Here is a 15,841-nt window from a genome sequence, read left to right as displayed (position 1 = left end):
AGAATTTAAAACTATTATACCTTAATGTTGGCAAATAAGCATACGGACTGTATGTGTGTCTAATGCTAAATAACAATAACATATAGACGCTTGCTTTTTTTTAATGGGTGAAAATGGAATGGTATCCCCGCCTACTGTCTACATACGCTGACGAGGAACCAGTGAGTGATAATTAAGCGAGGATGAGAGCATGTTAGTTTTCTCTGTAGACCCCTTCTATACCAGGGTGGTATAATTGTGGTATACAGGGTGGATACTATACGTGTTGTAGACCCACAATTAACTCTAATACGGATTATTGGGGGGTCTTCATCACGTATGACTGATTAATACGGAACAGCTCCATTGCTAGTAAATACCCGGGAATAACATCGTTATTTTCTGAGAAATTCATAATGATGGGTTAAATAAGACCTGCTTTCATCCTCCCCTATCATCTCTGGCTGGAGCCTCGTCAATGTATACCGATAGCGTAGACTAGAGCTATCATTACATTTTAATTGCACTTATTAAAATAAAACTATATTCTCAAGGTTATTTATATTATTTTATATACCTGCTATACATATAGAAATACTTTTACTCCATTCAGTTATAAACCGATTTGGGAAATTCGTTTTTTATTTAAAAGGATATGTTTTCAGATTGGTCCCATAGCAATTTTATCAAAATCGATTCATTGGTTTAGTTTTTAAATCAAAATAGCTGTTTTACCACAATTAAAGTAATTTTTTTGTGGAACACAATCTCAAATTATTGTACTTATTAGTTTTTAAAAGCTACTAATCTGTAGTCGAGTATTCTAGCTAGATTGTCAAAGAGATATCTGGTATATCTCTTATATCTGAAAATCAATATAAAAGGCAACGACCTCAAAATACGTGTAAGGAGATAGGAAGAAGCTTCTGGCTAATTTTGTCTGGACGTGTGATGGGTAAGTATATCGTGATTAGTAGCATTCTGGTGACGGGATGTCCGCTATTAGGTATATAGTAGATATGTTAAAATTAGTCAATTGTTTGCAATACGATAAGGATTTTTGCTTCCTTTATTTTAATTTATTTATAATGCATTCATTGAAATATTCACCAGAGTTTGTACAAAAGTCGTTTGTTTAAACACCTCTGTCCCATTCCTGTTTCTACCGTGAAGCAACTGTGTTTGCATGGCTGCGTTTCGATTTAAAGGATGGAATATAGCAATGAATTTAAAGGATACAGAGGAATAACACCTGAGTCCTCAGGAATGGCAACGCATGATGGAGTATTAAGAGCGAAACAGTATATATGTTATGTCCATGGTACTGCTATTGTTTATAGGCGACGGTTACCACCTTCCATCAGGTGGGCCGTCAACTTGTTTGCCATGCATTAAAAAAACTGTGATATTGGGCCTTAGTGTTCTTTTTTTAATAAAATCATCGCACAACGCGTACGTGAATGTAGCAGAATGTTTAATTCAAATTTATTTATGTGTAAACATGGAAGATATATGACAAAACATTAAACCAAATATTGTAATTAAAAACAGAATACAAATAGCGTCGGATTTGAAATGAAGTTAAAGCTTTCATTAAGCTACATCAAAATTAATATTACAACGGCGTAGAACGGGAAAGAAATGGATTATCATTGTAACAGGTTTTGATAAATCTACCATTGTTCGCAGCCGTGACATTCGAGCTCTATTCAGTGACAAATGAAGTTAAAAGAAAGACTTGTACAGTTTATAGTGAAATAGAAGTAACAAATGAATACCTTGATGAGTAATCAGCGGGATTGGCGAATGACAATCTGTGCATGACAGGAAATTGCTAATGTGTTAGCAGAATTAATGAAGTAGTGTGCCAAGCCGTTCCCGAGTAAAAGTGTAAAGTAAACTTAGTCAAAATAACTAGAAGACACCCGCTCGAACTTTGTTGGCTTGAAGTTTTTATGACATCATATTTATTACTATTTGTTTGCTAATTCATAATACACGTGGATTTTAAAAATAAAAACCATTGAAATGGTCCGCTTTTAGATGGTATATCAAGACCCACCAGTTTTTAAGTAAGATCTTCAGTAGTTTTTGTGTGATGCTGACACAAAAATATAGACGTACAGAAAATATTGTATTTGGTTTCTATTGCTCTTATTAAGACACCTTCATATCAATTTTTCTTCAATATTTTTCATGTACAAATGCAGTCCTGTTATAATTTTATTGTATGTAAAATGCATCCTTGGGTTTCAGCTTGCATTTGAAGATAATCTCTCAGGAGTATAAAGATCGTACGTACATTTTAGTCATAAAGTCATTGTACAGTATCTAATCTATATAAAATACTGTACAACTTTATAATGTAGATATAATAAACAACTTGGACGTCTCTTCGTTTATTACTGATAGCTGGCCATCAACCCAAATTCATCCTTTTTGTTTGCTAGAATATAGAGATAGCTCGGCGGGGACTGGTAATCCCGATCCACTCTCATATGTTCCTCATTCATGACTGTATTCTCTGATGCGTCTTTTACCAAATATAATTTAAGCGACATTATAAGTTGAAACAACTGGCGTTACAGAGTACCTTCTGTGATATCCATTTCTACGTGCGACGGTTATTATTTCTTTTTATCAAATGTACTGTGAGCGTATTTTCTAAGTTGTGAAAACAATTATTACTTATAAACTATATATTTAAAAGTTATATTATCTCTCCCTGCAAATTTTCTGATTATCACACTGTGACATCTCTTGCAGGTCTAAGAGTTTCTTCTTTCTAGATTTTTATTTTTGTGATTTATCATTAAAATAGAACATTTTTTCAAAGTCTTTTTAATAGAAATATCAGAATTGCGTGTAAAGCTGTACTGATTAGATATAAAGGATTAGTATTAAATTGTTAACTTAAAAAAAAAATAATCATTTATTATTTACAGTATAGACTGTAGCTAATATACCCAAAGTGCGTACGCAATCTTAAGTGATCTAAAGCTTGCGAATTATGAGATAAACATATCCACAGTACCACTTATACTAACATGAAGTTTGCTATTGACGTCACAATCTCTGCATTGACGATCGAAATGTCTGACGGAATTATTCCACTCTGAAAACGATATACGTATTTCCGCAAATCGTTGGGATTACTACGAAATGGCGTATTCGGGTGGCGCCTGTTCTGGGCGACCTAGATATGAGGATCGCGGAGTCTGCGTACATGTCCGTAATACAGTACTGACCATACATAGAGGTCAGCATGTTTCACACGCAGCACACTGCAAGACCATGACACGAAAACAACTGAACTATAGCTCAAAAATATCGAAACACTTGTAACCTGTGCGTTTAATTTTACAAATTTTTCGATTAACTTGATATCTTCTAGAATATGTACAAATCGTTAACAAATAAAATCACTTGAATATACAAATAGTTTTTAAAACACTTAATTGTTTACTGTAAAAAATCTCTCTATGGGATAAGTCCACCACTGTATATTAAATCTTCTTAATGTGTCCAATGTAAATGAAGCATATTTTAATACATAATACAATATTCTATATATAAAATTCCATATTGATCAAAGAAATACGAGGAAAACCTATTTTATTTATTATATATTTACAATTTCAAAACCTTATTGAGGTTTACATGTATATCATTATGCATATATGCATAGATATTTATACACTGCACTCAATCACTTTCACACTCTTTATTGTTACGGAAGAGTTAAATCTCCACAAGCATTGAACAAAGGAGATCTTAAAGATCTACTAAAAGACAACATTAAGAGTATAATAAATTATATTGTTGAACATTTATTTGCTTTCAATAATAAATTTCGCTATCCAATTCCCATAGAAATAATTTATTATCCGCCATGTTGCGTGAGTGTATAATTATGGGATGACATAATTGATTGCACCGTGAGATAATACGAAAAATAATGCATGCACATTGTTATCCTAAGTACTAACAATTCCTATTGTGTAAGTGAAAGTGTTGTGGATACTTCTTGTTCCTTATAGTTATCGATCATAAAAATCGATAAGAATATACGATGAAATTAAACGGTTACAACGTTACTGTGAGAACGTACAGGTAGTTAGTTTTTTTATTAAATACCGTATTTCATAAAATGTACTAAGCAGTGCAATGAGCTAACATTAATGTACCAGTTTTATAGGTCTAGTTAGAAGAAGGAAACGGTATAAGATAGTTCCTGGTCTGATCTTTCATTGCTAAATATGTATATCCGCCGTATATGTAATACTACTTCACATCAGACTGTGTAAATATGGGCATCCTGATTAAAAAACAGTAAAGTATCGGATTTTATTCTACAAAAATGTAACTTTAATTATGACAAAATTAATATAGCTTATTTTAAAGTCACGATCGAGATTTAACGCGATGTGATAATAGGTAAATAGTATCTACTCAATTTTAAACATTCACGTTGTTTACATATATTTAAATTTAAAAACTCAAGTAGGGTTGTGTACTAAGCTATATAAGTTACTAAAGTTTTTTTTTAACTATTTCACGGGCACTCTTTAATTTTCCGTGATTAAAAGTATCTAAAATGTTGACCGGGGATATAAGATACCACCATGCAAACTTCATTTAAATTGTTCTTACAGTTTCGAAGATTAGCCCGTACAAACAGACAGAGAAACAAAAAATTTAGTAATAAATCTGGATGTGTTCTATTTCACAACTAACATTCCCCTGACTCAATTTTTAGTGTTTTTTTTTTTACAGACATTCGACCTCTACAGTTTGTTATATGTATAGATATACTATCGGGACTTCATTTTTAATAACTCCTACTGGATTTTTATTGCCGACGTTTCTAATAGCGTCGCGTTAAGTCATGATGATAAATTTAACATATTTGTAAACAACATGGAAGTTTTAAATTAATTTAGCGTATGGATTTGAATGTAATTCGATACACAAGTAGGTATCCTAACTTAGCACATAAGACTATGAACTAATTTACGCGAGCAAAGCTGAGGGATACAACAAATCAATTCGGCTGTTTAAGCATGATTAAGTAACAGATATTTTTATAAACATTCATATTTATAATATTAATATTTATGATTTGTTACTATTTCACAGAGAACTTTCTTAAAATGGAATACAAATGCATAAAAATTAGCAACTACATTATTATTTTTTTGCGATTTTTATTAAAATGGCAAACAATCCGACGGATCAATAAATATTTTCTATACTTGACAAAATTTGTAAACAATGTGATAACATTTGCACTATTCCACTGGTTTTCTTACAATTTCTTTTTATCAAATTTAAAAAAATATAAAAAATTTAAAAATATTAATTTTATTATTGATATTGTACAATGTAAATAATAATTCACTGGAAGGAATAGATGTCAATTTAAATTGTGATTTCCAAATTTTTTGACGATGATAAAATTTCTACAATATCATAATACAGAAGAAGGTGTATTTTTTGTATTTTATTTCCAGTAAACGTTTAGTATTACAACTCACATATTCATATACAGCGAACAGGCATTTTGAGGACTACTTATGTTCTATAACTACCTTGAGTCAAACGTCGCGCTGAATGAAATAAAAAAGGCTCAAAGCGGATTAAGGCCGGATGCATGTTTCTTGGCAACATAAATTTTACGAGGACTAAAGACGGAACATGTTTTATGAAAATAAAATACTAAGTTCGTTCAGGAATTATTTACGGCCATGACCTATTCGAGTATGAATGAAGTAAAATAATTCGTTTCTTTTTTTTTTTATAAATGAACAAACAAGATTGATGAAAGTGATTAATCGAGGTGACAGCCATTTGGAGACGCTCCATAGGCTCTCTCCCATCGTTATGCGTTCATGGACAAAAACGGCGAAAGTGTTTCTCAAGCTGCTTATTCTTATAATAAGAGTATTTAATACTTGTTATGGCGTTGTTGTTTATATAAATTTAAACTCTGGCTGAACTATTCAACCGATCAAACACACCATTTTCTGGGTGTCACCTATCTATAACAGGTATCTATGTACATAAAAAAAAGTATTTTAAGTATTTATATCAGTCATCTAGTACCCATAGTACAAGCTCTACTTAATTTAAGACTAGATGGTGCTGTGCAATAAATATATTATTCTCAAATTCGTGTATAATATAGTATATGTCATTATAATATATGACATATACTATATTATATCATGTAAGTATATTTGTTATTTATATGTATCTACTCGTTTATATATGTAATTTTAGTATGTCTGTATATCAATAATTACTAGTACCGTATTCGAGTATTCTGACACTTCCCTATGGTTGACTGGGAGAGAACGCTTTTAGCATTATGTCCGCCATGTACACATATATGTACTAATGAATAAATAAATAATAATTAATAATAAATGTGCAAATACCAGTGACCTTTATTATTATTTTATTAAACTGTTTAGATTTCGCTGATACTGAGTGATGAAATGTGATTACAAATACAAAATATGTCACGGATTGTCAAGTGATAGGCGACTAGAGGTGGTGTTAATAAAGAAACGGTAATATAAGCCACGGTAATATAAGCATAATAATAGCAGGCTAATCTTTGTTTTATATAGAGATACCATGTCCAGCATTGGAATTTAATAGGTTGTTATGGTAAGCTAAATCCAGTGGTATTTAAAATAGTAACATATATTTAATAATATAATCGATAACATATATTAGAGAGGGGAAACCTAAAATTCGAAATTTACACGATACAAGAACATGTACGAGCGAAAGTTGTAATAAAATCGTACCGGTTTTATAGTTCACAATACGAGTGATTATCTGTTCCAGGAACATTTTATATAGAAAGCTTTGGTACCACAAAGGGCAGCTTTGCTAATTATAAACATGGACGACTCCGCGTTCCACGCATACCTGCTCTCTCCGGGGACAGGCCGATTGCAAGACGAGGGAACAAATCAAAATGATGTTACAGTTCTATTTTAATATACGCCCAAGCACTATTAAACATTTGTTTACTGAATTTTAATATACACAATATTTTTTTATTAGAGAAGCGATTTATACTGATTCGAATCCTATTATTTAATTGAGTACAAAACTTGAGTTTGTACCTACTGCCAGGCATACCGGCACTTCATAATGTATTTATTAATAAATATTCTACTAACCTTGTAATTATTGCACCGTACTTATAAAAAATGGCAACAAACACATTTATTATAATTATCGTTATTAATTAATTCTTTATGCATTAAAATTAGCGAGTAACGAATTAATTAAACATCATATCCCTCAAAGACGGTAGGCATTTCAAAACAATGTCAATACTATATATTTTTTTATATTATATTGAATATTTTCCTTTTAATATACAGATTAAGTGAGCAGCCTATATTAAAAGCTATTTTTATGTTAGTACTAAATGCATCTTGTGATATTACCCGCGTAAATTTGAATAAATGCATCCTACGTATATCGAGGATATGGCCTATTTGCACTGAATTACATTCACTTATAGTAGTAGAAGGATAACTGAGTAACGAACAATTTTACTAACTCTTAGATTTATAATATTAATGGGATTTTTTTGGTAAATCATTATTTTTGACCTCGTGGAATTTGTAGCATAAAGCCTATGACACCTCTCAACGTACTCTTACTTTTCCCTCAGTTTCAAATAGAATTATGCTAAAGTCCCAAGTTTTAGCGTGTGTGATGTACACGATTCAGTATTAATAAATTCAGAACGTAACTTTGAAAATTTTGTTCGCAAGTAAAAAGGTAGCAAGGCTATTTTTAACCGACTTCGAAAATAACAAGTTCTCCATTCGGTTGTATTTTTTTTAAGTTTGTTACTGGAAATTTGTTATTTTGAAAATTCTTTTTTTTTTATTTCAAAGGATACATTTACAGATTGGTCCCATAGAAATTTTATCAAAATCGGTTCTTAAAATTACTGGTTTTGCCACAAAATTGGCTTTTTTGAAGAACACAATCTCAATTATGATTATTGCTTTGATCAAATAATCAAAAACTATCATAAAACTAACAATTGAAAGTTATGTGGTATTTATTTATAAATGTTTTAGCGTGGAAATTATAAATGTAGGCGTTGCGGGGATCGTTGACCTTATACATTCTATGGGCTAACAATACGTCATAAATCCAGGTCGACACGACGCAGTGACGGCTCAACAAACAGGAAAGGTTGTGCCGATAAAGGTCAATTCCTGTTTTCCTTGACACATTGTTTATACTAAAAGGCTGAAACATGATAATTATAGTTGAAACAGAAATATCACCTACTGCCGAAATGCCGACATAACACAATAATTATACCTTTATATATATTTAATTATCTACCTTTGTGTATATTTAATAGAAAGTGAATATTGAAGCTGAAATTAAGACAATCGGTGCAAGAAATCGAACCAGTTTTGGTCAATATTAAAATATAAGCTGCGCCTACTTATTGCTCGTGTCTTAGACATATTCATTGATCGGGTACCTGCGTCCTTCTTACAATTCATCCGTATTTCATGATTGGCCATAAAGAAGCTATCATGTATAATCACAAAACATACAGAACATTTGTAATTAGGAAGAGAGAATGAAGTAATAATTTTAATCTTTCGCATTGCTAATACATATTATAAATACATTATCAGTGTTTAACGCGACGAAAATAGTACCTGATTTTAATTGTCGACGTTTCGACGTTTCGACGTAAATCGCACCACGTGGTAGCCACGACTTACCACTTTTCATCGTGTAAGTCCCGATAATGTGTTTAAAATAAGAAAGAAGTACTCAACAAAACATGAATTTTGAAGCAGTTTCTTTTTTAGTTAAAAGACAAAGTCGCATATAAAAGTAACTAGATAATATCAATCGTCATATATAGAGCACATAAACAATTTACTTATTAGATTAGATTAACGACTTGGAGACACGAAATGTCCAAATTTAGTAATAACTGTTTGTAATACCACATAGCGTAGTATGTGGTAGCGTGTTGACGAAATTATTATCTAAATCGGAGACAACAAAAACGGCATGTAATACTTAGTTACCAAACAAACAGATTATGGCAATTGTTCTGTACTAGCTGTTTTCCGCAGCTTCGCCTTCTCGCACCATTGACCTTACAACTCTATGGGTTTTTAAAAACCTGTGCTGAATTTCTATTTACAATTTCAAAATTTATGAATTACTGCTGCGATGATGATCAGTCAAGGATTGATCACGATGGTTTTTACGAGACCATACGGAGGTCGAATATTTTAACCTTCAGAATAACCTTTCTTCAGTTGTCCCAAGATTTGAACAATCTGTCTATTTCTTGCGGCCATTATAAAACGTTGGACATTTTTGGATTTTTGGACATTGGATCATCCCCTCGAGTCCTTTTTTGTCAGCTTTTCCAGTGACTGAGTTTTACCGGATTGCTAAAGCGTTTCCGGACGACTAAACTGTACATTTCTGAGGCTTACATAACAAAAAAATTAATCTTCTCCGACCAAAGTACCTTTTTAAAAATTGTTGTCACTACAAAACGATTAAGTAATATGTCATTTACTTTTCGACTTTCGCGAGTCTATTAACATATTTAGTCACTGACGACTGAGTCATATTATAATTAAAGCAGCATAAAATGTGCCCACGCTAACGCTGTAAGAAGGTATGTAGCCAAATTTGACAAACTTAGAAACAGTGACAACAGGGTTGGCAGATCCTTATCGGATTTTTACTGAAATTCCGGCTTAATATTTACAAGTATAATGTGAACAATGTGAGCAATGGTGAGAAATTAAGTATTTTCATAAATCTAAAATAAAAGTAATATGTTTAAAATTATTATAGAGCTGTATCCTGCACTGCAACTTTACCCGTTCGGCCATATTTATTATTAGAAAGAACCAATTATGCAAATATCGTTACAATCTTTTTCAAGTATAATATTATTAGAATCTGACTTTTTCCTACTTAAAACAGACTTCACTTCCGGCTGACAAGTTGCAACCCTAAATCTAAGAGACTTTACAATCGACGAGAGAAAATCTTGAATATCTCTCCGTCACTGTAGTGATGTAGCACGTGTAGATATTTGTGTATCATAAACTTGAGTGGGTGTTAATTATTTGAATTGTATATAACACCCACTGAACAGATTACAAAATTGGTGAAATGTTCTCTACGTAATTAAAGACGGTTAATTATCGAGTAAATAGTTGTTGAATAACAGACTGTTATTATGTTTATTTTCTATCATCACATATTTGTAGTGGAATAGATTGGCCTGTTGTATTATAGATGGTAAAGTTTAATTTATAATATTTAACGTTTACGGAGACGAAGTACTTTTCTTAAGCAGCGCGTATTGCAAATAAGGCACTTATAGATACTGTGGCCCAGTCAGATCAGACTTAATCTTGCTTTCAGGTGAGACGAAACTTGTTTTTCAAAGTTTTTTTGATAACAGGTGATATAATAAAGCGGATAGAATCTCTTAGGTTGCTGAAACGCAGTCATTACGTCCCTATGCTTTGAGATAAGAAGTCTTTAGAGTAAACAAATTTAACACTGAAAACATACCGGAGATTGTTTCTTGTTTGGTACAATGCCATGAAACTTATTATAAAAAAAAATGTGCACATCAGTGTACGCTATGGATTATAAGAGGTGGGGCTCTCCACAGAATTCAACAGAATATCGCCCGTTTGTTACCACCCTCTTATCTACTTGACGTCAGTCGAGAATTGTTGTCGACACACTGTTATAATTTTGTTAACATTAATTGAAATCCAAACTTTGTTTTCATTGTTTTAGGATTCTATTTCAAAGCTTTCTCTTCCAGAGGAAGGAAGAGATTATTAAGTGAATCACAGCAGGACCTTTTACATCCATGGCGAATATACTAATCTGTAGGGCGAAGTCAATTGTTCCTTCGTAGTAGCAGACTAGTAACGACTTAAGAATTATTAAAAAAAAAAATAATAATCTGGGCGAGGTAAAGATGTAAGGATGGCTCTTCGGCACTGGGTAAGGGATTTAGCATTACATATCTTCATTAACTTATGTAAGTTAATAGAACTATTGTCTAAAATAGAAGTGAATAAGTGAAATTTATGTGAAAAACTATTAGAGTTGCTAATCTCGATTTCATCATTGAATGTAATGAATAAATAGATCAATCATATGTATATAGGGTACAAAAATTTCAAAGGGACTACACGACATTATATATACTATTATATTATTTATTATTACACCATTTAAAATATTTTTAACCCAATTTTAAAAGCTGTTAAACAGAAATTGCGTAGTCATTACTGATCTGATGAATCATCGATTTTTCTTACGACACCCGTCATGTAATTATTTACTACGTTTCTCACTGTCGACTTCAATATTACTGTCGTTTCTTAAATTTGCCATCGCCAAATTATTTCAAAATAATACAAAAGCATTTGACAATAACTGTGTCATTGACGTTATCTTTAGTTATTGTGTATTTATATAAAAATAATCAAATGATAATCGTTCTTTATTACATTTAATATTACGACAGCAATAATTCCGCAGTATTAAAGTAGTTTGTATATGGGGGAGATGGGGAAAAAAGATTCTTGACTGGCGAACCTCAAACGCAGTGTAGGACGACTCCCACTATACCGTTCCTTATGGCAGTGTATGGGGGAAGCCTATATCCAGCAGTGAACAGATAATGGCTAAAATGATGAGGATGATATGTACTTATTGTCTGAGCGAAAGTCAAGGCTACAAGTTTCTGGAAACGGCGTATATTACTTTTGACGAATAATGAAAGCAGATGAAACATAAGTATTTGAGGTTGGAAGCCTTTAGCACTAATGTTTCGGTACTTACGACGTAAGTAAATTGATATGGAAATAGATATTTTGCATTAGTTTACAGAAGGAATGCGGTAAGAGACAGTTTATTTTGGCTGGCGCTTAAATGGAAGTGTTACCGGAGCTATGTTTACACAAGCAATACATGAATAATATAATAGACCGCCTCACTAGACAAGTGGCAAACAAATCTATTGATAGATATCTAGATTCTAGCGAAAATTTACTTCGTTACTACATGCATAAAATAGAACGAGACAGCAATATGCAGTGTCTTGTTTTTTCTTAAGCGCCCTTAACGACAATGTATTATTTTTAATGTAAATACAAACATTATATTTATTAGAATTTTACCCCATTAGAATTTATAGCAGTAATTTTTTTTTAATACACAAACAAAAACGCGCAGACCAATACATAAATCTTATCTATGAACACGAATGTTTGTGTCAACTAAAACCAATGATTGAACCCGCAACCGTTGGAAGGTGAATCAATGTGTTACACCCTTATACCGGCAAGGTAGTCAATGTAATCTAAACGTAATGCAAATGTTTGACCGTTGAATCTAGTTTTTATGGTGGTGGGTGGTTAGTGAATGTAGTTGTAATTGTCATGACTAACTTAAGCAGATAGGCGTTGTGAAAGCATTTAATCTTGCTAAATCTGACCTCGTTATTTCGTTCTATTATTAATTAAATGCATCAAATTCTAATGTATAATTTGAAATATAATGAAATATTTAATTTTAATATAATGTCTGTGCTTCAGGCCACATTATTAATTTATCTTTTAATATCAACATGCATATTCTATATAGTGAATTACACAACTGACAAGAGAATATAAATGCCATCGAAAGTAATTTGATGTCATAGAAATTTCACGCAGTCTTTTATTATTTAATTAATTTAAATATTATTTTAAAAATCAAACGCTATGAAAGAATGTGCCATCTGAATCCATTTATTACATAAAAACTATTCGATGTGTACGTAAATAGATGGAATCTCTTTTTTCTCTTATTCTCGTTATTTGCCAATGCCGCGTCGTAAAAAAAAATACTATAAATGGAACTTGATGGAAACTGGTAGGTATGGGGATTTGAGGGCAATTTTGCTGCAGGATAAAATGATAAGTATACTGTTTGAGCATAAAAAAAATTTTGTATATATATATTTTTTTTTTCTATTCACACCAGATACAAATGACGTTTTAGCCCGATCACAATCGAAAATCACGCGGATGGAGCAGCGAGCACAACTATAACAACATTATGTACTAAATATAATTTTAGTGTAACAATATATACCTTATAAACACACTAATAAGGAAAAGGGTATTACGACCGTATGGCCGTTTATGTTTAATAATAAATTACGGTATAGACACGACGTAAATCATATTTTAACCGTCTCTGCTCAACGTAAAGTCGTTCAACGTTTCAGCACGACCGTTACGGGCGAAATACGCTTGTGTACCGCCCAAAATACGCCGGTTGCGTCACCAACTCACCACACGAACTATTGCCCTTAATCGTGAGCACGCTATGCGGAAATTAGACGTAAAATAATATTTGTTTTAAACTTAATAATTCAACCTCCTTATATGAATCAACACATAATTTGCGGGTAAGCCTTAAATTTTTAACCAACTTAAAAAAAGATGGTTTTCCATCACTGTTTTTTTATGTTTCAGCATGTTATGTGATACTCATATGCATGTTTAGGAAGAAATCAGAAAGAGAGAAGAGAAATATTCGATTTGGTATCAAAATAAAATTTTAATTTTCATAGAATATAATAATATATTAGTAAAATATATAATCATCATTTCATCATTTCGGCTGTTAACTGTTCACTGCTGAACATAAGACTTCACCATAAGGGGAGTTTTGCCAGTAGTTGCCATGTTGTCAGGCAGGTTAGCGAGCACAGTTAGACTTTTAGAGATGTTTTAATGAGAAACACTGCTTCAATTAGAACAAATTTTCTTATTTACTGAAAAAGATGTCTATAAAAAAGCAATTTGTGGCAATTAAACAACACATGAAATAACACTAATTAAGTTGTTAACATGAATCACTATAAATAAAACAATTGGTAGTTTAAATTGTTTGAGCATCTGTGTTTATGAACAATTGATCTTTTTCATAATTATGAACTATTATATATATATATGTATGTATGTATGTATATGTATATATGTATAGATGGGTAGTCTTGTTCCAAAATTTATATATGTTTATATGATTGTTACCAATTACTTTAAAACGGCTAATTATTTTAAATAAAATTAAATAGACCAATAATCTTGTTTTTCTTATTTTGTCTTTAAAATTTTAATTAACAAATAAAAATTAGTCTGAAACTAGCACAAGAGCAAAGTCAATCCACTGAAAGTATTTTTTTATGTCTGTTAATAATCTGTCCAGAGATATAATTCTGAGCCCATAAATTCTACAATAAACTTAAATTTTAAATAGATATTAGAGATAATATGATAATTATTCGAAAAATAAAATGTAACAGATTTAGTAGTTGCTTTAGAGTGATCTAACCATATATTATTGATATTAAAATGGTACTATGAGCTTAACAATTTAGTTGATCTAGATATAGCACAAAGGTTGCTACTTGTTTGTTTGTTTACTATTTGTGAAAACCTATTAGTGGCTTATTTTGTTATCCTAAAACTGTATCTATTTGCTGTAGTGTAGCCCTGGTTTTCCTATGAATAAATAAATAAATAAATATAAGTAAGTCATGTGTAATGAAACCCCTTGAAATTCTAATCTTTTTTCATGTGATATCCTAATTCATGTGATTATCTCAAGTTCTAGATCAGTTTTGTTATATTCGAAGGTACCTAACTTACCTTACTAGACGAAGTACACACACACTCTTACACTAATATACACTTTTATAAGACAAATATTTTTGTTTCCTTCCATCAAATCATCCTATGTTATTATAATGTATATAAAAGCACATATGTACTGGAAGAATTCAATAAGTTTTAAAAAAAATGGATTCTTACTGAAATATTTTGTTTTTGGTAAAGTGAGAAAATGAATAGATATTTTCATGATTTTTAAGAAATTAATCATAGGCTACTTTAGACCTACTATTTGACTTTACATTGGATTTATGCAATTTTGAACTTATTTTTTATCCTCCTGACCGTAAATTTCGAAATATGTAGTAAAAAAAAATGAGACTAAACAGCATCTTACGGACATGAATTAAAAAATTAATAGTTTGTTATATACAATTGTTTTAAAGCTTGCATAATTCATAAAATGAGTATAACTATATGAAATAATAGAAAACATTAAATAAGTACTAACCTGCTCTCTAACAAATGGGCATCCGTCGTCCAATTAGGATGTATTTAGTTATAATTTAGAAACTGACTTGCTTTAATTAATTTGCTTTTATACGATACACACAATTTAATTTATTAAAAATCCTAAAGGGATTTGTAAAAATAAAATCAAAAAATTACAAATAAAAGTACACAAAAGAGACAGACCAAGCTATTAACATACAATTGAATCAAATCGAACATTTAACTTAAGTCACTACAAATAGAAACATTTTTGTGTAAATCTGTGCAACCAGTTCATAGAATTTGACAGGATATAATTAGTGGTACGTAAAACTAAAAATACGAGCTAGTATATGAGGCTCAAAATTTTTTATCATTTTAGCCATGTTTCTTTGCTAAAAATGATTGCTTCGCGGGTAGAAAAGATGCTAAGAGGTCGTCCATTAATCATGTGGGGCTCGAAAAGGGGTGGAGGGGGTTCATAAAAAAATTACGAAGTATCACAGGGGTTGGAAGGTGGGGTGTAGTGAGATATCATGTGTATTTATCTTTTTGTTAAACGCCCGATTTCTAAACAAAAAGGCGTCGGTAAATCGAGAGAGATTTTTGTGTAGTGCACGAAAATGAAG

General features: G+C 31.4%; 1 protein-coding gene across 1 annotated transcript in view; it reads right to left on the bottom strand.

Moving 5' to 3' along the window:
• The window catches only part of LOC113517350 (uncharacterized), a 70,701-nt gene extending 55,262 nt beyond the window's left edge, over positions 1-15,439 (bottom strand). The window contains exon 1 of the mRNA XM_052901619.1: positions 15,232-15,439. The gene's annotated coding sequence lies outside the window, so the exon portion shown is untranslated. The remainder of the gene's footprint in view (positions 1-15,231) is intronic.
• Positions 15,440-15,841: the final 402 nt, after the last annotated feature.

The sequence above is a fragment of the Galleria mellonella genome, unplaced genomic scaffold (assembly GCF_026898425.1).
Source record: "Galleria mellonella isolate WM207_F2 unplaced genomic scaffold, CSIRO_AGI_GalMel_v1 utg78, whole genome shotgun sequence".
Taxonomy (NCBI): Eukaryota; Metazoa; Arthropoda; class Insecta; order Lepidoptera; family Pyralidae; genus Galleria; species Galleria mellonella.
The sequence above is the reverse complement of the archived record's forward strand: the minus strand, read 5'-3'. Positions and strand labels throughout refer to the sequence as shown.